Source organism: Podarcis gaigeae, assembly GCF_964106915.1.
Source record: "Podarcis gaigeae genome assembly, chromosome: 13".
Taxonomy (NCBI): Eukaryota; Metazoa; Chordata; class Lepidosauria; order Squamata; family Lacertidae; genus Podarcis; species Podarcis gaigeae.
The window spans coordinates 30186637-30211294 of record NC_139689.1 but is presented as its reverse complement, the minus strand read 5'-3'; the positions used below and the strand labels follow the sequence as shown (position 1 = coordinate 30211294).

General features: G+C 46.3%; 1 protein-coding gene across 1 annotated transcript in view; it reads right to left on the bottom strand.

The window, feature by feature from the left end:
* Positions 1 to 22798, bottom strand: part of RARA (retinoic acid receptor alpha) — a 160985-nt gene extending 138187 nt beyond the window's left edge. Inside the window, exon 1 of the mRNA XM_083708785.1 lies at positions 22574 to 22798. The gene's annotated coding sequence lies outside the window, so the exon portion shown is untranslated. The remainder of the gene's footprint in view (positions 1 to 22573) is intronic.
* Positions 22799 to 24658: the final 1860 nt, after the last annotated feature.

The following is a 24658-nucleotide window of genomic DNA, read 5'->3' as shown; positions in this document are numbered from 1 at the left end:
CAGTTCTACACCACCCTTGAGCTGAAATCCCTTTTGTTTTGCTGGGTTGTGACACTCGTGTGGCAATGTAGCAACCCATATACAAGGAAGTCCCAAGAAACCATCATTTTAGAATAACAGGAAATCAGTCCAAAGGCCCTCTTGCAAAGCTATGACTTCTTTGGAGGGGAGGAGGAGAAGCTTGTGTGAAGTCACAGAATGAGGACAAATGGCCTCTTAACACCCTTTAGCCATCGGGCCAATTACAGTGGTACCTCTGGTTACGTACTTAATTCATTCTGGAGGTCCATACTTAACCTGAAACTGTTCTTAACCTGAAGCACCACTTTAGCTAATGGGGCCTCCCGCTGCTGCCACACAATTTCTGTTCTCATCCTGAAGCAAAGTTCTTAACCCGTGGTACTATTTCTGGGTTAGTGGAGTCTGTAACCTGAAGCGTATGTAACCCGAGGTACCACTGTATAATAATTTTAAGCCAAGAGTGGTAAGTAGGTAGAGCCCTTTTACCTACAGATGACTATTTATGGGAGAAGGGGATATTAGAGAGGGAATACTTTAAAAGGTAAACACCAACCCAAAATTTATGTATCAAGGTATACTTCCCCTTTAACATACTTTCCCAACATTCCGGTCCTACTTTTACCCATGATATAGCAAAAGAAAAAAGATGGGGGGGTGGCCTTTTGTTTTAGATCCGGTGAGGGGCAATTTTGGTCTTCTAGATGTTGCTGAATTGCAACTTCCACCAGCCCTAGCAAGCATGGCCAATGGCCAAGGATTATGGGAACTGTAGTTCATTAGCATCTAGAGAGCCAAAAATTACCCACACCTGTTTTAGATGAACAGATGGGGTCACTCACACTCAGAGCAGAGCTACTGAAATTAGTGGGCATGATTAACATAATTCTACTGTTTTTGATGGGTCTACTCTGAGTATAACTTTTTTTGGTAACTGCTCCCCCAGAAAGTGCTTAAGTCTTGTATTTTTGCTGCTTCTTTCGTTTATAATGGTCTTTTTAAATAGGGAAGGAAGGAAAGAAAGAAAGAAAGAAAGAAAGAAAGAAAGAAAGAAAGAAAGTCACTCTGAGCTATGCCAAATCAGGGTACAAATCTAAAAGTAAAAAAATTAATGTGCCATTAAGAGCATGAAGAAAAGGCAATGACACGTCTACCAGGGACACAGTGAAATAATGGCTACAATTAGACTGATAAGAATCCACCCAGGTCAGACTTTTGCGCTTACAACAGCAGTTAATGAAGTGCCATGGAAATCCACAAGCAGCAAAGAACCCTAACAAGAACTATCCTCACAGAGTCCCATATCATTCAATAGTTACAAACATTTTGTCACTGAAAAGCTTCTGGCGATCGTGGTTAGTTGTAGCAGCCACTAAAGTTGCTCTCTCACTCTCCCACAAAAACACATTTCTTAACAGTGAGAAAATATTTCAAATTCCTAGAAATCAGCAACAAACCTCTAGGTACTGGCTGTGCACAGAGAAGCAGGAAGAGATTCTGAGAGGCCCCAATTTCACCACCACTACCACCATACTGGGACGCGGGTGGCGCTGTGGGTTAAAGCCTCAGCGCCTAGGGCTTGCCGATCAAAAGGTCGGTGGTTCGAATCCCCGCTGCGGGGTGCGCTCCCGTTGCTCGGTCCCAGCGCCTGCCAACCTAGCAGTTCGAAAGCACCCCCGGGTGCAAGTAGATAAATAGGGACCGCTTACTGGCGGGAAGGTAAACGGCGTTTCTGTGTGCGGCTCTGGCTCGCCAGAGCAGCGATGTCACGCTGGCCACGTGACCCGGAAGTGTCTTCGGACAGCGCTGGCCCCTGGCCTCTTGAGTGAGATGGGCGCACAACCCCAGAGTCTGTCAAGACTGGCCCGTACGGGCAGGGGTACCTTTACCTTTTTACCACCATACTATTATCAACATTTTGTATCCCACCTTCCCTCGCAGCGGTTCTCAACCTGTGGGTCCCCAGATGTTGTTGGGCTATAACTCCCATCATCCCTAGCTAGCAAGGCCAGAGCTCAGAGATGATGGGAGTCGTAGTCCAACAACATCTGGGGACCCACAGGTTGAGAACCACTGCTCCAAGGAGCTTAAGAAAGTGGACAAGGTTCTCCATCTCTTCATTTCATCCTCTCAATACCCCTGAAATGTAGCTTAAACTGAGAGACAGTGACTGGCCCAAGGTCTTGTGTGACGTTTCCCAGCCCTGTATGTTTCTGATCCTTTAAAAAAAAAATGGTAGTGACCATCACAGCATCTAGTAGCGAAGAGTTCCACAGGTACATGGTACTTTTTTGTGTGTGTACTCACATAAGAAATAGCTCCAGGAAATCCTAACCCAATTAAATATGGCATTTTTGAAGTACAATGCTATCTCAGGTTAAGTACTTAATTCGTTCTGGAGGTCCGTTCTTAACCTGAAACTGTTCTTAACCTGAAGCACCACTTTAGCTAATGGGGCCTCCTGCTGCAGCTGCGCCACCGGAGCATGATTTCTGTTCTCATCCTGAAGCAAAGTTCTTAACCCGAGGTACGATTTCTGGGTTAGCGGAGTCTGTAACCTGAAGTGTATGTAACCTGAAACGTATGTAACCCGAGGTACCACTGTCACATATACCTTTCATGTTCACCAGCCAGCCATGAGGGCAAAGCATGATACTCAGAAATGTCCCTACTACTTGTCTCACAAATATCTGATTTAATCTCTTACACACACACACACACACACACACACACACACACACACTGTCTCACACACAAACCAACCCCAGTAACACAATTTTCCCAGGGAAACCCAAGTTCCCTTTTTAAAAGAAAGAAAGAATTGGGTGACGAGAATCAGCCGTCAGCCTTGACGCAACATTTCCTGATGTCACCCACATGGTGGTTTCATTCCACCTAAAGAGGAACAGCTATAGGAAGGCAGGCTTGGCCAGCCCAGGAGAGCAACAGAGAGAGAACAGAAACTTTAACATCACTGCCTTCTCACCCAATTTACCAACCGCTGCAGTAGGCAGCTTCTCAACAAGAGGAGGTGAATACCTAACAAGAAAAGGGAAGCTGGTTGCCAACCTGCAAGTTCAAAGTTTGGGTGCTAATGTATATGGCCCCAAACAGCTCAGGACCAGGTTACTTAAGAGATCACCTTCTTCTTCTTCTTCTTCTTCTTCTTCTTCTTCTTCTTCTTTGGCAATCACTCGTAGCCGAGTAAGATTGTCTTCCATAAACACAACTTTAACAGTGGGGCTGTAAGTGACTGTGGAGGCCAATTCTGGATCCACACGTCCTTCCACAGTGGGGACATAGGTTTCCGGGTGGGAATTGATCACAGTGAGGGTTTGCCAAGTGTGCCTTCCTCTTAGTGCGTTTCTCCCTTGTGTCCTGAGTTCAAGCATCTCCAAAACCCATGACACCTTTGGTAAAGGCTGTTCTCCAACTGGAGCGCTTGCAGGCCAGTGTTTCCCAGTTGTCAGTGTTTATACTACATTTTTTTTAGATTTGCCATGAGAGAGTCTTTCAACCTCTTTTGCTGACCACCAGCATTACGCTTTCCATTTTTAAGTTCAGAATAGAGTAGTTGCTTTGGAAGACGATAATCAGGCATCCGCAGAACATGACCAGTCTAACAAAGTTGATGTTGAAGAATCATTGCTTCAACACTGATGATCTTTGCTTCTTCCAGTACACTGGCATTAGTTCCCCTGTCTTCCCAAGTGATGTGTAAAAATTTTCAGAGACAGCGTTGATGGAATTTTTCGAGGAGTTGGAGATGGTGTTTATAAGTGGTCCATGTTTCACAATCATACAGTAAGATCACCCTATCCCTTACATACCCTGTCAACCATTGAATTCTAGAGAGTTTCTCCTTCAAGTCCCAGAAATATCAGATGTAGGGTGGCTTTCCCTATGGCTGTCCTTGTTCTGTGGAACAGCATCCCTATTGAGATAAGAGAGGCACCCAAGTATCTGTACTTTCTGGAAACAATTGGAGGCAAAAATTTAATTTTTTTTGCTCCAGCAAGCTTCTCCTGCTGTGTAAAAAGCTCTTTGCCTTAGGTGTTCATTTTGTATAACTTTTAAATGCATTTTCATATGGTTTTTAGACCTGCTTTAAGACATATGGACAAAGTGACTTGTAATAAATTATTACTAAAATATAGGAATATCGGGATTGAGTGTGAGGGCTTATTAGTGACCTGATCTCACTCACTGAGTCCAGCTTCTGCCAAACGGGATTCAATTCTCATTGATGTCACTCCTCACTAATTATTAAACCGCTATCACCTCAGTCCTCACTAAAGACCCGGGCCTACTCTGAGAAACTAGTGGAGGTATTAAAACCAAACGTATACCAAAGGCCGGGGACCCTCAGAAGTTAATGTGAAACAGAAAAATGCAAATGCAAATAAGTCTCATGTGTTTAAAAGTTAATTATCTCAATAAAGCACACATTTTAATACAGTTGTTAAAAGTACCCAAGTGCTCGAAAATCTGCCCAGTCTTTGCTTTCATTGGCTAGAATATGGGAAGGTGTGTTTGTGTCTTACGGCACATTTGCTGCACAAATGACCGTAAGGAAAAGAGTCTCGAGTTTTCTTACATTAGTAAAGAAATAAAAAGCTGAAAATGCAAAGAGGCCACCTGGAATAACCATATGAAATACATGCACATGCAGACTTCCAACAGCTACTTGCGCGCGCACACACACACACACACACACACCCCTCAGCCTCACTTTGTTACATTGGCTATGACTTTATTTCCACCAGCTCCTAATACAGTGGTACCTCGGGTTACAAATGCCTCGGGTTACAAACACTTCAGGTTACAGACCTGGTTATTTCCACCAGCTCCTAGTACAGTGGTACCTCGGGTTACAAATGCCTCGGGTTACAAACGCTTCAGGTTACAGACTCCGCTAACCTGGAAGTAGTACCTCAGGTTAAGAACTTTACCTCAGAATGATAACAGAAATCGTGCTCCGGCAGCGCAACGACAGCGGGAGGCCCCATTACCCCATTAGCTAAAGTGGTACCTCAGGTTAAGAACAGTTTCAGGTTAAGAATGGACCTCCAGAACTAATTAAGTTCTTAACCAGAGGTACCACTGTACCAGATGACATTCCTTGAACACTGTTTCTTAAATGCAGACTAGCTCCTTCCTTGGGCAGAGACCAGCAACTTTTCAACATTGTGTACAGGGGGTAGGCTGCATTTGAAACTTAGATACAGAAGCTAGGTGCTGAATGGCTGCTTAAACCAAGGTTATAGTTGCCCAAATGGAATGTCTAAAAATACAGAACATATCGTTTCAAACTCTTCTGGGTCCTATTGAACTTTCTGAAAAGTAATCAAAAAGAAGGCTTTTTTTTAAAGAGAAGAACAGGATGGGGGAGGAATAGAACTAGCAGAACAGCTCTCTATAATGTACAGTGGTACCTCGGGTTAAGTACTTAATTCGTTCCGGAGGTCTGTTCTTAACCTGAAACTGTTCTTAACCTGAAGCACCACTTTAGCTAATGGGGCCTCCTGTTGCTGCTGCGCCGCCGGAGCACGATTTCTGTTCTCATCCTGAAGCAAAGTTCTTAACCCGAGGTACTATTTCTGGGTTAGCGGAGTCTGTAACCTGAAACGTATGTAACGTGAAGCGTCTGTAACCCGAGGTACCACTGTAATTCATTCTGATTGTGCAGGTAAAATATAACTGGCAGAATTCTACAGGATGGGGCATTAGTGTGTGAAAACAGTCCAGATCCTATAATTCCCAGGCATGCACCTCCAGACGGCAGAGCTGTCAGGCGCCATTCTGGCACCCAGGCATGTTCACTTGGTCACTAGTAGTCAAAAGCGCGGTGCAAAATGCGCCTGGCTAATTTCAAACACTGATGGTAGGGCATACTCAGTGCTGTGCATCCTCTGTGTTATGCTAAGATTTTACAGACCGCAATGCCAAATTGTTCCAAGCAAAGCTAAAATCTGTGGCATATGTGAACATGTACATTTGCACACATTTTTCTTTCAATTTTCAATTTCACAAAAAATAGAAAAACAGCAATTAAAACAGATTGGAACAAATATAAATTTAAGGTTGATACATTCCGATTTTGTAGAGAAAATAAATTATATCTGAGTAAACAAAATCTTTTGTCTAAAGCTGCAGGCATTTTAGACACGCTGTTTAAGCGGCTTTCAGTCATCTAAAAAGAAAAAACTCAGCTTGAATGCTGGATTTATGACAAGCAGATCACTTCACCCGAATACATGATTAAGTAAACATATCTCTTTATTCTGAAGACTTTACTCTGATTTTTCCTAATCACAGGGAGGGGAAGTATACTATGCAAGATGCTTAAAACACAAATCCTGGCAATCATATGTCAAAAAGTATATATTTGCAACTGTAACAGCAAGGACCTTGCTTTCTTTTTTAAACAAATGAAATCTAAGATTCTCAGGAAATTGAAGTTTGTGTCAAATGCTACATTCCATGCTATTGCTGTGTTTCACAGAATCTCTCTCTCCCCCCCCCCACACCCTCCATTCATCTATTTGCTTAAGCTATTCCATTTACTCTAGAGGAGAAAGGTAGGTTGCTCCCAAAGCAAAGCCCATCTCTGCAGTCAACACTGTTTGAAAGCAGGGGTAGAGAGGACCTAGTGCTCCCATGTTGTTGGACTACAACTCCCATCATCCATTGCCACTGGTCACACAGGCTGGGGCAGATGGGAGGAGAAGTCCAGCAACATCTGGAGGACCACATCCCTGCAGTGAGGTCCTTCCTGCTCATTAAAATGGAGGCCTATACCAGGCATAGGCAAAATCGGCCTTCCAGATGTTTTGGGACTACAACTCTCACCATCCCTAGCTAACAGGACCAGTGGTCAGGGATGATGGGAACTGTAGTCTCAAAACATCTGGAGGGCCAAGTTTGCCTATGCCTGGTCTATACAGTCGTACCTTGGAAGTTGAACGGAATCTGTTCCGGAAGTCTGTTCTACTTCCAAAACGTTTGAAAACCAAAGTGCAGGAAGCTCCTGCAGCCAATCAGAAGCCGCAGAAGCCCCGTCAGACATTCAGCTTCCCAAAGAAAACCGGAACACTCACTTCTGGGTTTCGATCGTTTGGGAGCCAAAACGTTCGAGAACTAGGCTGTTCGACTTCCGAGGTGCGACTGTACATTGATACAAGACTGCAGTTTTTAGAGGTGCAAATTTAAGAGGCCTGGTCCATGAAGAAGTTAATGTTTTGACAAGCCATTAGGGTAGAAACAGAGTTCTTCCATCTCTCTCTCTCTCTCTCTCTCTCTCTCTCTCTCTCTCTCTCTCCCCCCCCTCAACTCCACCTCACATAGAACTGCTCCCCCATCAGATCAAGCCACCACCCTACCTGAGTTCCCTCTCCAACCGATTCCTAGAGAGAGATCAATAGAGCTGCATACACAGTCATACAGGTGTCAGCCACAGCCCTAGCTGTTAAAGTCCCAGGGGGAAAAGACAGGGTGGGAACTGGGAAGTAAATTACACTTGTGTATCAGTCTCCAGGCGAAATTCCTATGCCAGGGAACAGGCAGGGGTGCCAGTTTCCTGAGAATCCAAAAAACTGGAGGTGGGGTGGAGGAGAAGAGAGTCCTTCGCAAACAGCAGGAAACCTGCACACAAACTCTCTCATGCATATTTTCCCTTCTCATTGTCTTTTCTTTTTATTTTTTTTTAAAAGGCAGGGGAGGAGAAAAGCAGATAGAATATGCAAGCTAATCTGGCTACTTTCCTAGATCAAGAGACACCAACATGATTTGGTCCACTCACGAGCTTTTTCCTTTCCTTTAACACAGAATATATTTGAAAACGAAATTTAAACTACAGGCAGGGGATAGAAGGAAAGCATGTGCATAACAATACAACAAGATTTCTAATCAAGAAATCACTGAGTACTCGGTGATTGTTAAAAATTTATTCAGAACTTATTAGGCAGTTCACACTCCAATGAATTATCATTTTTGAGGAGCAGAGCAAGAGTTTTACTCCTCCTCCATTTCTGTTGTTTGCTTTACAGAAAGCAAAACAAACAATGCTATGTATTTTAGCCGGAGTTTCTCAAGGACTAATATCTCACTCCTCCACTTGTCTAGGCGCGGGAGAATACCCTTGTGTTGACATCCTGTGATGCTGATATGGGGATTTCCCAGAGTTCCCCATTGCTCTGTATTTTCAGATGGGGGTTCCCAAACATTCCCCTCCACTGTCCACATGAACATTCCTGAGTCTACTGGAGGACTATGTTACATTCCCCAACACCTGTTGTAGCAATTGTAATGCTCTGTGCTAGGCACAGCATGAGTTCCAATTGCCTTTTTATTGCTTCTTATACAGAAAGCTTGCAATTTGGGGGTGGGGGTGGGGATTAAGTTGCCAGGATTTCACCTGAAGCCAAAGTCATGTATTTTCAAAACACACTGGGTGCAATGGCAGGTGAGATTGCTGATGTATTTTTTCCCTAGATGTCCACCCCCTTTTCACCTTTTTAAAATAAAAAATAAATAAAATTACCAAGCGCCTATGCACAAATAAAATGCGTGGAAGTTGCAGGCTGAACTGTATGTTGCTGAATTACCATTTGAATCTGATAGGATTCAAAATTCTGTGTTTTTCACATGGGGACTACCCAAATGAAATTCACAGACCATAGCTGGGAACCCCCTAAACTGTTCTAGAAGTCATCTTTCCCCCTACAACTGGGCAGCCCACACTTGAGAAGAGCGGTGGAGAATATCCTACTCCAGACTCTTGTAACCTGGTCCCCCCCCCCTACATCCCTTGCCTTCCCACCCACCCCTTGACATTGACCATGCTGGCAGGGGGCTGGCGGGAGTTGTGGTCTGGAGGGCACCAGGTTGGGGAAAGCTGTCCTACTCAAACAACAAAGAAACCTGTCTAAGTCAGGAAACAAACGGCTTTTAAGAACTGTGGGATCTGGCCCTACTCTTTTGGTCATTTTCAATGAACAGCGGCCTCAATAAGATCATTAGCCCATCCTAAGCCTAGCCAGCAATTGCCAGCAGCACCAGAGGTCAGAAAATCTAGTCAACTGCCAGGAAGCTTTGTTAAATGGTCCACCTGCCAGGAAGCAGCGCCACCACCTTGGTTCTCACTTGTCAAGGGGATTGGCCTGAACAGAAGCATTATTAAATACCATATTTTTCCATGTATAAGACGTCCCCATGTATAAGATGCCCCCTATTTTAAACCTAATTTTTTGGTAAAAAAAAAAAAACCCTAGTCATATAAACGGGGGGGGGGGATGGTAATTAAATTTGTTAGTTGCTTTATCTTGCCAGGGCAACCCAAAGCAACTCCCTCCAACTGAGCCAAGGCCTGTGCCACTAGTAATGGCCACCTCAGTCACTGTGTGGAGAGGTGGGGTATAAATCTATTAAATAAATATGCTAGCCACTGAAGTTTTGCAATGGCACCAGATTGCTCAGGACACAATGCAACATGACCAGGCTCACACTATTGCCAGTCTTGCAGAAGGCTAAAATGCATCCCCCAAGGTCTCTTGTGATGCTCTCTTGGCTTGCAATTTCTTCCACTCCATTTGGATGTAGGGGCTTTTTAGACCATGTTGTCCAAACACCCCACCCCAAGCTGAAGACAGCGCTGTTGGCAGGGTGAATCCAGGCTGGGTCTGGTTTTCAGCACATCTCCACTAGCTCGCAGTGGCGTGCTTGAAAGTCAAATTAAGGGGCAAGGGCATACTTAAAATCAGCTTGGCCATGGGCAGAGGCGGCTAAAAGTCAGTGCGGGCTTTTTTCCTGGAAAGTGGCACATGCTGAAACAATGGCACAAAACCACTTTCACTTAAGACAGCCAAACAAAGCATTAACGCTCTCTCCCTGTCTTGGATTGTCCAAGGAGAGGATTGACCAGAGCTATTAACAGTTAACACTTCCTACACCACCACAGTCACACGGCATCCTTTCCCAACTCCCTGTTGCCATCAGGCCTGGAAGTGCCAGGCAGGTACCCAGCCAAGGACTGGGAAAGGCCTCTGCTACAGAGACCATGACGTCAGGGCTCCGCTATTCTTAGCTCGCCCCTTGTGCAAAGAGTCGCAGACGCTGACCTTCAGTCCCAGTTCCCAGTGCCAGCCATTTTCCTTGCCTGCCTACATTTCCAGGGACTTGGAACGACACTTCCCCCAGACTGATGGAAGAGCTGGGTGGGCTCCGCACAACTAACACAGGGAAGAGAACCCAGGAATTCTCCTGCCCCGTTCAGAGAGCTCCATAACCCCACTGAGTCAAGCCAGGGGCTTTCATCCCCTTTCCAGCCAAATTCACAGTGGCTAGGTGCCTTTTATCGGGAACAGTATTTAAGAAGGCAAAAAACCAACAGCAAAAGCTTTCCCCACAAATCCATTCTCGCTCTCGCTGTCTCATGGTTTCAAGGCAGACCACAAAACCACAAGGTGGGGATCGCCCATCGTCGCCTCCACTGACCCACTGAGAACTCAATGAGTTGTGCTGGGTGCGTTGCACAGCTGACAACGCCGGAGATTGTGCAAAGCACCAACCTGCTTACATGCAGCAGGGAGTGCCACGTTGTCCTGCCCCTTCTCTTCCGCTGAGGCCCATGGCCCATGTGCACACACACACACACACTCCCCAAGGGCACCCAACAAGTGTTGCTTTTCGTTGTTGTCACTGTAACCCTATCAACAGACAGCTGCGAAGGCAATAGCTGTTTTGAGTGTGTTTGCGCATGTGTTTCGGTGTGGGTTTTTTTAATTTTAAAAAAGGGAAGTAACCAATTGCTTTCCCTGTTGTTGTGCTATTGTAGTTCAAAAGCAATCACCGAAGTCCCCAGTTCTGCAAAAGAAGTGAGCTTAGGGATGAAGAAACTGCAAACCTCCCGATGTTTGTAAGGCTCTGACTCAGGGGTGATGGGAGTTGAAGGAAAACAACATGGGGGGGGGGGACACTCCCCATCCCTCATGTAGTGGAAGCAAGTGAGGCATTAGGCTTCTTATTTTTAAAATCCCAGAGACAGGGGAAATGAGTAAAAGCAGAATACAACTGATCTGAAAGCACATAGAACTTTGGACTCCATTCACAGCTGCAGAGGTCTAATGCCACGAAATGGGAAGGCAGGGACCTGCCTGGGTCTTTGAAGGGGCTTGGACCAATCTGGTTATTCCCTCCCCCGCCCCCTTACCGCCATAGCTCAGTTGGTAGAGCATGAGACTCAAAGGTTCCTGCATTGTAGGGGGTTGGACTAGATGACCCTTGGGTCCCTTCCGACTCTACAATTCTATGAACGTTTCCAGCTACCCCACCCTTTGCCCTTGGAAGCCTTATAAGAAGCTGCTGCTGCTGCAGGAGAGGGAACTGTGAACAACATCAAAGGAGGGGTTTTTCTAGGGCCAAGGTGAAACTGTAAAACTCCCCTGTTGTGTTTGCTATCGGATGCTAGATGCTGTTTATGTTATCTTGCTATATTTATAATTCTGAAATGTTGTTTTTTGGTATGCTATTATATTTGTTATTGCATTATTTTGCTGTTATTGTGAAACTGTTTTTGCAGCACTTGGGATTTCGAAATGCATTCCCGTTTCCTTTGCCGTAAGCCGCTTTGAGCATATTTGTATGCTGCTGGAAAAGCAGCATACAAATAAAAGGAATGGATTTCCTGCTCCTCCGAGTTTAAAAGCAGGGATAGGAAGCTTCTGGTACTGCAGGTGTTGTTGGCTCCCAATCTCCCATTGGCCCCAGCCAGCATTAAAAGCCAAAAAGGTTTTCACTGGTGCTCCTTCGCAGGTGGCCCAAATTCTGAGCATTCTTTTTGGGGGGTGGGGAGTAAGTCTCTAGTCCACATGAAAAGAAAGTTATGGGGCAAAATGTGCAGGTACCTTCAAAATGAAGTGAGAGTGAGAGTAAGCGTGGCGTGTCCACCTTGTATATATTTCCTGGTATGCAGGAATGCTCCCTGTTGTTGTTATCAACAGAAACAGCATCAGGATGTCTCTGTGTGTGGTCCAAAAAGGTTGGCAACCTTGATCTAAGCAAACAGAAGAATGGGCAACTCAGATGAAAGGTAAGCTCAGCAGGGACCAACCCATGCTCCACAGAACAGAGGAGACAGCAAGAGAATCGGCTTCTAGGAGCAGCACAGAGACCTCATTCCAACAAATCCCACAGGATGGATTGAAAAATGCACAAAAGTATTCCTGGAGCTGCAGGATCTAGAAGCCCTAGGGTAGTGATGGCCAAACTTGGCCCTCCAGCTGTTTTGGGACTACAGCTCCCATCATCCCTAGCTAACAGGACCAGTGGTCAGGGATGATGGGAATTGTAGTCCCAAAACAGCTGGAGGCCAAGTTTGGCCATCACTACCCTAGGGGGTCACCTCTGCTAAATACTCTTTCTTGGGCTTCGAGCAAGTCATTGCACTCTTTCCACCCTCAGTCTGTAAAATGGGAACAGCTACGATCTCCCACAGGCAGGTTTCAAAGAACATAAAAGGGCTTTGAAAAATGCTATTTTTATATTTTTAAGAAATCTGCACTTAGAACTTGGTTGACACATGCTTGGGATTGTTTTGAAACAGGCTAAGTTAGAACAAGAAAATGGAAACTGTGTCAAGGAGAGATGCCGTTCCATTGTACCTTTCACAAACAAACAAAAATGATGGGAGCTCAATGCTGCTCTTATGCAACTGAGCCCCCGTTAAAGACACTTGTGTGATGTATTGTCTTAATATTTTTAACACAAAAGGGCATGCTGAAAGAAACGTCCTATAAATTATGGCTTCTTCTTCCTTTTTAGTTCAAACGGAGATGAAAATTGCTTGAATCAAAAATTACGACCTTATTGGACCGTGGGGCTGCTTTGACCATCGTGCTTTGACCATACTCTAATCCCGCCTTCCCAACCTGGTGCTCTTTGTACGTTTTGGACCAGCATGGCCAGAGGACACCAGGCTGGGGAAGGCTGTTCTAATCTGTCACCTTGCCCTATTGGGATGGATCCTTCAGGCAACTCAGATTTGGTCCACGTAAACAAAACTGGGGTCGCTTTTAATATGTGCATACATATATTTATTTATTTTGCACACCCACAGGGGGTTTCTCCGCTTGGGTGAGTGATGCATCATGTGACCCAGCAGCTTGCAGAACTCAGCTGGCAACCACAATGAGCTCAGCCACAGATTTCAGGGCTTCAAGAAATTGCGGAAGTTGCCACACAGCAGCTGGCTCACAAGTTCAATGCAAATGGGAAGGAGACAGTATGTGGCCTGTCCCCCCGAGTAGAGACCCACATAATTATGTGAACAGCGTTTCAGTGGGTCCTCATTATTCAGGACTGGCTGAAGGGTGGGGATTGCTGTGAATGGTTGGATAAATTCCTCAGGTGCCAGGTGTGGTTTTGCACCTGGAAGGGTCCAACTGCGACAACATGTAGCTCTGTTCTGTGGGTGGCAGGTTGGCAAATGACTGGGCCCTCCAGCTTTCTTAAGCAGAAGAGCTTTAGTTATTGCATTTTTATCCCACCTTTTTCTCCCAGAAAGTACAACAACACTGTGAGGTAGATTAGGAGGCTGTGGCTGGCCCAAAGTTACCCAGTGAGCTTCATGACCGAGTGGGGATTTGAACCCTGGTCTCTCAGGTCCAAGTCTGACACTCTAACCACTACACCACACTGGCTTCCCACAGTAGCTCTGCTATGGGGCAGCTATATAAATTAAGTAAGTAAATAAATATGGAGACAGCAAAATGCCACTTAGAGAAGGATCTGAAATATTTTCCTCACAGCTTCAACTTGTTTTATTCTGGATTGTTTAATTTGATGTTTTAATGCGTTGTAAACCGCTTTGAATTTCTTTAAAATATAAAGCGGCATAGAAATGAAATGAATAATAAACAACATGGGGGGGGGGGAGACAGGGCCCAGACATTCTGTTGTGGCAACAGCAACCTAGGTTTAAGGTGCCCTTTGGAGAATAGCTTCTATGAGTTTCTAACACTGCACCAAGCCCTTAAAGGAGCAGATGTCATGATGTGTTTCAGTTCAAAGATGTCTTCATTTGATTGATGCTCTTTTCCATAGAAGGAGAAGGAGGAAAAGGAGGAGGAGGAGGAGGAGGAAGAGGAGGAGGAGAAGTAGTGGTGGCAGCCGCACCAGCCTCAGTCTGCCCTCACCCAGTCCCCTGGGTCAGCTTACTTCTGCTTGTCTGCTTCCTTCTCCTCAATCTCCGTGTTGTCCTTGCAGAACTCTGCAGGGAAGAGTATGGGGGACAAAACTAGAGTTCTCTGGCTCTGCTGGACATTGGCTCTGGCTCCCCCTACTGTTGGCCTCCGGGCATTCTGCCCCAATGGGCACCAACCACCACTGGCTTCCTCATGAAGGAATACTGTGTCATGATCCCCTCCACTTGCAGAATGAAGAACAACAGCCTAGGTGGCCGTGTTGCCCACTCTTCACAGGGTAAGGCCTTTGGTGTAAATGTGGCCCAAGTCCAAGTCCATTTCAAAGTTAAATAGCCTGAAGAAGCGAGAGCAGAAGGGGGCCTTGAAGTTACACAGTCAGCAACCAGTGAGTAGACCGAATCAGCTCATCACGGGCTTCCCTGCTGCGGTGAGATGTGCTGCATCTGTATTTAAATTGTGGTACTTATCTCTACATTATTTGATTTAGATTCACAGCCTAGATTTACTAGACTGCAAACTGAAGGGCCGGAAACCACCTTAGTGCTGATTTTGATTAACAGGTAAGGTATATTGACACAAACAAACAAATTTGCACCCACATTAGCACATGCAAACTCCAGGCAAATCCGTGTCCTCTTTTTTGTTTGTGTGTGACACATTTCCTCTTTGTTGAGGCAGCGTTAAGTGGCCACCCTCCTAGACACGGGTTTCCTGTCTCAACGAGAACCAAGCCACAGACATTGTTTTGAGTGTGCCGCTCAGACGGGCAAAGCCCCCTCTGCCATTTTTTTTACATTTTTATGGCACCTTTCGCTGTATCAGATTTCAGGGTGTTGTACAAAACATTAAAAATAAGCAATACAATAAAACACATTCACCAAAGCAGAAGCAGCCAATCAAACCTTTTTTAAAAAAACAAACAGACTACTAGCAATCTGACTGAAAATATTAAAATCCCTGTGTAAATAAAAAGGGATGTCTAAAAGATATCCATGCTAGGCAAATCTCATTAAGAAAAGTGCATTCCACAGGTGTGAGTATTTCTGCCCCCCCCCCCCGCAAAAGCCCTCATTGTTCTTTGTTGCTTCTTACCTCAAATTTGAGATGGGCTTCAGGAAATAATCTTATGAAACTGGCAGGTTGGCATGGGAGTAAAGTGCCTCCTAAACCAGGAACAGGGAAGATGTTGCTAGACTCCAATTCTCATCAGCCCTAGCCAGCAGGGCCAACGGTCAAGATATGACAGGAGCTGCAGTCCAACAACATATGGACGCCACCAGGTTCTGCACCCCTGTTCTGGAACCTCCCAAAGCTAAAGAAGAATTATTTCCCCTTACACTACACCCAAACAGATGGACGCACCCAGAGGAACCTCACCCCAATCCCTATTTAATGGCAGGGAAGCCCAACACATAGCTTATTCCTCTCACGGGTCCTACCTCATAGCTCTTTTCCTTGCCTCACTGTTTACACTGCCTGCTCATTCATGGGGTATCCCCTTTCAGATCTGCTTATGGGAGGGAACAGAGTAGTAAAGGTCCTAAAAGACAGGGCTGTCTCTGGAACAAACTACAAACAGAGAGGAACTTAGAGGTTCAGTCCCATTGCCTCTGTATAGGAATTCTGGTCGACAGACAGCACCACCAGAAAGAGTCAGATTTCTGAATGCAAAACAGCATCTCCCGGGACACATGGAGGACTGCACTGGCAGGCAGAGATGAGCAGGTGTTATTTTGTTTTGTTTCTATTGATTTATTATTACATTTATATGCCACCTTTTCTCCAAGAAGCTCAAGGTGTTGTGTACACAACAGCCCTGTGATTTAAGTTCAGCTGAGAGGCAGTGGCTGGCCCAAAGTCACCCAGTGGCCAAATGGGGATTTGAACCCTGGTCTCCCAGGTCCTAGTCAGATGCTCTAACCACTACACAACACTGCCTTTCAATTTTTAAATGCAGCAATAGCCACATCATGATATTACACACACACACAGTGGGATGTGGCAGGAGGGAACATCTGTTCAAGCGGGATGAAATAATAACCCAGTAGTGCTTAATACAATGTCACGAAGACCTCTCACATGACAAAAACAAACCCGCACATATGAAGGCATTAACACGGGAATCTGTAGACACTTGCCCATGCAACCCATCATTCTCATTATTACCATTGTTTATTAAATGAAGACCCTGACCTTCCTTTCAAAGGAGCCCAGGGAAGCAACCACACAGCCAACAAAACACATAAAACAAAAACCATTCCAATCCAGATGCAGACTGGGAAAGATCTCTACTTAAAAGCCTCGCTGGGAGAGGAAGGGTTTTAGAAGATGCCGAAAAGACAACAGAGATGGCACTCATCTAATATTGAACAGGAGCGAATTCCCAAGGGAAGGTGCCACAACGCTGAAGGCCTGATTCCTATATTGTGCGGAACAGACCTCCTGATAAGATGGCACCTGCAAGGAGGCCCTTCACCTGCAGAGCACAGCGATCACAAAATACGACCAGGCTATAGATGGACTTAGAATAAGACATGGAAAATCAAAGACACAGCTCTCCACACCATGACAACACCCGCCCTGGGGGAAACCACCTCGTCTCAGCCTAACCTGCCTTGTGACAAAGATAAGAGTATCACCTTGAGCTTCATGGAGGAAGGGCAGGGTTTAAACACCCACACACAAAAATAATTCCAACAAATACAAACTTCATGGAGAAATAGCAGAAATCTATGGCTGGTTTTAAATCCCACTCCAACTAGCTCATATTGTAAGATCTGGTCCCACCCCCCTTAAGCTGGCAGGGTTGTAAAGCACAAGGAACATATTTGCATATGTGGTGGGGATGTAAATTTGTACACAAGTTCTGGAAGCAGGATGTAACGGAGATTAGTATTATTGTTGACAAGCAGGTCACCTTGGACACTAAGTTGTGTCTCTTACCCATTTTTGACAGTGCCAGTGCTGACTTTACTTCTCAATAATTAATTCTGTACCTGTTGTTTGCCGCTTGCCTAGTGATCTCTCAAGGGTGCGAGGACACATCTTATTAGTCTATGGATCTATGGTTTCAAAAAAGTCATGTTCATTGCCATTTCTGAAAAAATCCTGACGAATAAAACATGTGCCAGCAGGGGAGATGGCAGACCCCTCTGACTTTGCATTTGCTCGGGGGCCCGTTTGTGATTTATATAACCAATCTCACTGAATTTGAGTTTATTTGGCAACATTCGTTATTATTTGGTATTTTTGGTACCAATGTGAACCTTGTATTTCACCATGGAATATATTTTACACCACTTATTCTTTTTCAAGCTTTGTACAATTATAATTAAATTATGATATTGTAATTTTATTCTCCCTGCTTTTATGACTTCATTATTACCTTTAGCTTGGTGTTTTTGTCTGTTTGTTTAAACAAAAATTAGAGAAAGAGGGTGGGGGGTAGAGATGCTGCACCCAGGAAGCTGGTGGCACATAAACAACCCCGAAAGTTGGGAAGCATAGCTCTGTGAAGGGTAAACTATAGTTCCCAGGATTCTTTGCAGGGATGCAGTGTACAGTGGAACCTCGGGTTACAACACCTCAGGTTACAAACACTTCAGGTTACAGACTCCGCTAACCCGGAAGTAGTACCTTGGGTTAAGAACTTTTACCTCAGGATGAGAACAGAAATTGTGCGCTGGCAGCACAGCAGCAGCAGGAAGCCCCATTAGCTAAAGTGGTACCTCAGGTTAAGAATGGTTTCAGGTTAAGAATGGACCTCTGGAACTAATTAAGTTTGTAACTAGAGGTACTACTGTACTTTAAATGTTTGGTGTATATGCAGCCCTATATGATCTTCTGGCATTGGGTCTTCTGGAAAGAAGTTGTGGACCTCTCTTCCCAATAATACCCTTTACACACAATCAAACTTGTCAGACGAGCAATAGGAAGTGTTTCTTCATACAGCGTATAATTAATTAGTTGATGGATTTTATTGCCACAACATGCGAAGGCCACAAACTAACATGCCTTTTAGAAAAAGGAGGATTAGACAAAATCATGGAAGACAGTGGCTTCTATTTTTCAAGAGGACATTCCCAATTTGAGTTACAGATAGGTAGCTGTGTTGGTCTGCCATAGTCAAAACAAAAAAAATTCCTTCCAGTAGCACCTTAAAGACCAACTAAGTCAGTTCTTGGTATGAGCTTTCGTGTGCATGCACACTTCTTCAGATACACATCTGAAGAAGTGTGCATGCACACGAAAGCTCATACCAAGAACTGACTTAGTTGGTCTTTAAGGTGCTACTGGAAGGAATTTTTTTTATTCCCAATTTTTTATTCCCAATTTGGTTTGTGCTTCTGCGGCAGCCTGGGCAGGCTTGTATTTTCACACTCCTATGCCTCCCGTGAAAGCTGAAAATTGAACATCCAACTTTAGGAGCACTATTTCTCTGATCAAAAGGCATCAGGAACAAACAGGAATGGCCATCTCAGTCTTGCCTTCCTCGTGAGCTCCCTCGAGGAGTATCCGGCTATTAGCCACACCATAGGAAGCAAGAGTGCTTGACTCACTAGACGGACCTTTGATACCAGTCCACAAGGCTGTTTTGATGGCCTCATGTTCTTTGTTTGCCTTTATGGTATGAACCAAGTGCATAGCTGGCATAAATTGAGAGCATTTAACTCAAATGATCCCGCAAGGTCACACAGCACAACCCACAAGGAGCTGGTTTCTTTTGCAATCTCAGAAGGGATTACGAGGAAGTAAGCCCCACTGATTTGAAAGGCGCTTGCTTCCCCACTGGGGTCTCGCATATTCAAGACAGCTAAATGCAGGCCCTTCCTTGGGAGCCAAATATGACTCTGAAGGCTTGCGTGCAATGTGCACTACTGTATACAGCTCCATTGGTACGTGTTTTATTTCGAACACCCCTTCGGCCATTTTCATTTAAAGAACGAAACACGAAAAAGCAAAATGTATTGCTGTCTGGAGAAGAGATCCCTGAAACCTGGAAGATTACTGCCTTAATCTGTTCTACACACTTGGGATAAAAAAAAATACAGAACATATCGTTTCAAACTCTTCTGGGTCCTATTGAACTATCTGAAAAGTAATCGAAAAGAAGGCTTTTTTTTTTTAAGAGAAGAACGGGATGGGGGAGGAATAGAACTAGCAGAACAGCTCTCTATAATGTACAGTGGTACCTCGGGTTAAGTACTTAATTCATTCTGAAGGTCTGTTCTTAACCTGAAACTGTTCTTAACCTGAAGCACCACTTTAGCTAATGGGGCTTCTTGCTGCTGCCGCACCACCAGAGCACGATTTCTGTTCTTATCCTGAAGCAAAGTTCTTAACCCAAGGTAATATTTCTGGGTTAGCGGAGTCTGTAACCTGAAGCGTATGTAACCTGAGGTACCACTGTAGAATGTAACCTGAGGTACCAGTTTGTAGAATGTAGTGTAAAGCTACATTAGGAGGGACCTAAAGATGCAGTTTGAGTGCCACTTAGCATATGGAAAGGAATGCCATCAAGGGGGCGGAACTCGCACCCAGAGCTCGTGTGAAAAAACCTCACGGGCACAAACAATAGGATTTGGGTGTTGGCAGCAGACAATGGGAAGCCCTGAATTCCCAACATGCACCTCAGAATGGGCAAAAAAACCCCATTCATACATCAACCCTGGGCAGTGATTCCCAACCCAATGAATGTCAATACGAGGGAGAGGTTAAAACTGGCATAGGCAAACTTCAGCCCTCCAGATGTTTGGGACTACAATTCCCATCATCACTGACCACTGGTCCTGTTAGCCAGGGATGATGAGAATTGTAGTCCCAAACATCTGGAGGGCCGGAGTTTTCCTATGTCTGGGTTAAAAACAAAAAAAGGGAAGAAAGGAAAAGGGAGAAAATCCTCTCCAAACTCATCTCCCACCTTGGACAGAGCAAGCTGGCATGCCTGATAGAAGTATTGGTTCTTCAACCACTGGATCTGTCCCCTCTGCTCCCACCCACACCCCCCAAAAAGAAAACCCCTCCACCTAAGGATTCTTCAGAAAGTGGTTAAGAATGCAAGGTGCCTTTGGTTCAGATCTCCAGGCAGAATTTGGTAGGCAAGCTCCCGTTCTTCCTGCCTCCCATCTGCCACATAGGTACAAAACTGACTTTACAGGGCTGCTGCGAGGAGGATCACAGAGATAATGGCTTTGAAGCACTTTGAACGCTCCAAAGCACTGCCTACGTCCTAAGCTTTATCATTATTAAGATACGCAACGAAAGAAAGAAAAAACAATGAAGAGTGCGCAGGGCTGAAAGAGAAACGCAGCACGATTAGAACTTGGACTTCTCAAGAGACCAGGATGTGTAATATAGTTGACAACCAAGTTGAGCAAAGTTCCAAGGCTGGCAGAGAAAGAAAAAAAAATTTTTTTTAAAGACACAGGCATGTCCACACACTATCCATGCTTTTCTTTTTCCTCCCGACTTTGAAGTCCTGCCAGCTGATAATTCATCTCAATGGATGGCTGCTCCCCTTCTTAAGGGTTTACCTTTTCCCCGATGACAGCTAAGCACCCAACCAGAGTCTGGTTTCTTTCATTTCTTTAAAACAGAAAAGCAGCCAACTGGTACCAGCCTCAGGCTCGCACCCTACCGCTGAGCACCTCAAGAAAACAAAGCACCACCCAGGCACCAAGGAAGCTATTCTTCACACCCTTTGAAAAGCCGCTCTTTGTAGACCTGCACAATGCCACCCATCGGGCACTAGATGCACACAAAAATTACTCCCCAACTGGCCACCAAGTCCCAAAGCAGCAGCAGCAGCAACACCACCGCAAGACTGGATCTCCCAAGCTATGGAGACTTGGGCACAAAAATGCAAGAGCCACGGCTCCAATTTCACACCCACAAGACTGCTCAGACTTTGCAAAAACACAGACCAAGTTGGAAACGTCCTCTTGAAAGCTAAGCCACGGTCTTGTTTTTCCACCCACGGGTCGACCAACCGCTGGCAGCTTGGCAAGGCGGATGCCGCTAGCTCTGCCGTCTTTTATTTGGACACCGAGATTCCCTGCAAAGGACAGGGACTGCCATCGTGCCGAGGGAGGTGGCACGACCCAAGGCATTTCTTCCGACAGTTATCTTGAAATAAAGAAAAGGGGGGGCGGCGGCGAAACTGAAGTGGTGGTTGGGTTTGCTGCCACCCCCACCCCGCCACCCACTAATAATATAAAGCAAACTGCAAAGCTGACTTCTGAAGGCACCAGAAGCGCCAACCACACCCACACGTGGCACACAGCTCATATCAGCCTTTTCTTCCAAGCTCCGGAAAGAGAGAAAGATCCACACGGCTCACAGATTTTCTTAAAAAATGAATGTGCAGCAACCCGTCCAAAGACTTCTTCCCCCCTCTAAAAAAAAGAAAAAAATAATAACCCTTAAATGGGAGATGCTGCAAAAGCATTTAGTGATGAGAAAGTCAGGAAGAACCATCAGCCTAAACCCTGGGATGCCTCTTTGACCAGAGCATGGGGTGTTTCCCCCCCCCCCCACATTTACACATACGTTTCTTCCAGAAAGTAAGTCAAAGTAGGAGAGACGGAAATAGAAAATGGGTGGGGGGATAGGGGTGCGTTTCCAGAAGAACGTGGGGCTTTATAGGATCAGAGGGAAACCTCTTCCTTTCCACCCTTGTCGCAGGCGGTGGCGTGGGGGGGGGGAGCGGACAGCCCCAGTGACAGCTGGCCAGAGCTACTGGAAGCAACAGTTGGTTTTATTAAGCAGCCTCATGGAGAGAAGGATGGGGGTGTGTGGAACTGGAATTGAAGAATTCACACACACACCTCAAAACGGCACCCCGAAATATCAGGCCCGCAGCTTTGCTCACCAAACTAAGACAGCAATTCCGGATTTAGCAACTTGCGCCAGGAGGGTGCCCCTTAAAGATTACTTTGGGGAGCGCATCCTATTTCAGCGCAACGGCTGCAGTTCAGAGGGGTGACGCGAGGATGAGAGATGTCATTGGCGAAGGAGGGGGTGCCAGGGGACGGGGAATGAGAGAAAGAAGGGCGATCCTCTCCGAATCAAAACACAACTTTGGGAAAGGAGGAGGAGGGAGGAGGAGAAAAGCGGCTGGGGTTTTGCAGTGTAATCCTAGACTTCGATCGGAATCTAGCAGGAACCAAACAAGCCCAAAAAGAAAGAAAGAAAGAAAAGAGAGACACGGACAGACTCCCTGCCCCCTCTCGCAACTTAACGCGCATAAAAGAAAACGCAAGCTAGCCTCCTTTTTACGCCCACCGTCTCCCAAACACACCCCGAGCAAAGTTTGTCAAAGAAAGGGAGGCGGGTATTCACGCTGGATCTCTTACCTGGAAGCAGGTCTCCTTTTTTTCCTCCCCTCGGTCGTCTTCTCGGCTTCTAGGACGCGTACGAAACTCTCCACCGACCCCCCCCCCCTTTTGCGCGCGATAGACTCAGAAGCGAAGCCTTCCTTCCCGCGAAGACCAGGAAAGACAGGCAACCCTGCGCGTCCAGCTTTGCAAAGTCGCACCGAACTGCTTGCTGGAGCTGCTTGCTTAGCCCTGCTCGTGCGGGGACTGGGACGGAGCAGCGGGGGGAGGAGGAAGGGGAGGAGGCAATGGAACGTTGTGCTGGCCAGGGCGCGCGCCCCGGCGCTCAGCAGCCATTAAAGCCAGTCATGTGCTTGGGTGAAACTTTACACTGGAGCGCGGGGCTGAGGGATGGGGCGGGGAGGGGAGGGGGATAGGAGACCGAGGGGGGAGGAGACCGAGGGGGCCCCGGGCCACGCCTATTTCCATTTTCCCAGCCAATGGCGCTGCTGCGGGAGACGGGAGGGAGGAGAATGCGGGGGGGGGCGGGGTAGGGTGGAAGAGCTGCCCTTGGCGGTTCAGGAGAAGTAACCCTTTGAAGTGTCTCCGGCTTTGTTGGGAGACGGGGAGGGGGGGGGGAGCGGAACTTTCAGCCGAGACTGGCGGCGCTTACTCGGAAGCAACCCTCGCGGGCTTCCGCGGAACTGGCTTCCGAAGGCGGCAATGCATGCCCACAGCTGGGGCGCACGGTGCAAGCCTTGCCCGCGTCTGTTCAGGAGTCAGCCCCGCAGCGGGGCTAATTCATGTAACGTGGGTGGGTGGGGATTTGCAGAATCGCTGCCCTGATTCGCGAGGAGATATGGATAGGATCTCTCGAGGATCGCCGCAGCGCAGCCCTGTGCACTGCGCCTTTAACTCCCAGAGAAAGAGCGCAGAAGGAAGGAGTTGCAACTTCTGGAAAGGGAGCGCAACATTTCTAAAGAGCGGGGTGAGGTGGTGGGCAGCTGTTAAGAGGCTGAGCTGTGAGCCAGATAACTGCCCCATTCACATCTCCCGCCTCTGTCCCAGCCTTTCTGTCCCAACATGGGGTGTGGGGTGGGAATTACAACAGCCATGGCTTACTTTGCAGGATGAATGAGACAGTTTTTGGAAGATAAACGTGCTGTTATTATCACCAGCATGGAGGCTGCGTATGAGACACCCTCTGACCTAGGCTGTCTCCCTTAACCCAAGCTGTGATTGAACGATGGGGCGGCAAGAGTGATGGATCTGAATGTGGAAGGACTACGACCGAGTCCAATCTCTGCTGTGGACTCCCTGTGTAGACTGGAGGAAATCCCTCTTTCAGCATCCATTTCCCCTCCCTGTAAAACAAGGAGCAACTTTTCCACCCAGGGATGTTTTGAATAATTAAATAAACGTTGCTCTATTGAATGGGTAGGCAAACTAAGGCCCAGGGGCCGGATCCAGCCCATGGATGGTCCGGGAATCAGCGTGTTTTTACATGAGTGGAATGTGTCCTTTTATTTAAAATGCATCTCTGGGTTATTTGTGGGGCTTGCCTGGTGTTTTTACATGAGTAGAATGTACGCTTTTATTTAAAATGCATCTCTGGGTTATTTGTGGGGCATAGGAATTTGTTCTCCCCCCCCCAAAAAAAAAAAATAGTCCGGCCCCCCACAAGGTCAGAGGGACAGTGGACCGGCCCCCTGCTGAAAAAGTTTGCTGGCCCCTGCTCTATTGCATTAAACAAGCTATAAAAGTGAGAAATAGCCACCATGGTATATGCCCTCTAGCAAAGGTGGCTAACCTGTGCCCTCCCAGATGTTGCTGGACTCCAAACTCCCACCAGCTCCAGCCATCCTTAGTGCCTGGAGGTGCCGCAGGTAAGTCACCTGTGTGGCACTGGTAATGAGGAAGCGCACATGCTCTCTGCACTTTTTGTGCTGCTTCTGCATGTTCTGTAACTGACAGCACAATCCTATACATGCCTACATGAAAAGGAAGCCCCATGGAGCTCAACTGGTCTTATTCCATGAGGATAGGATTGCAGTCTGAGGGTAGGCTGCAAAGGTAACCATAGAGTCAGAAGGGACTCCAAAGGTCATCTAGTCCAACCCAGGA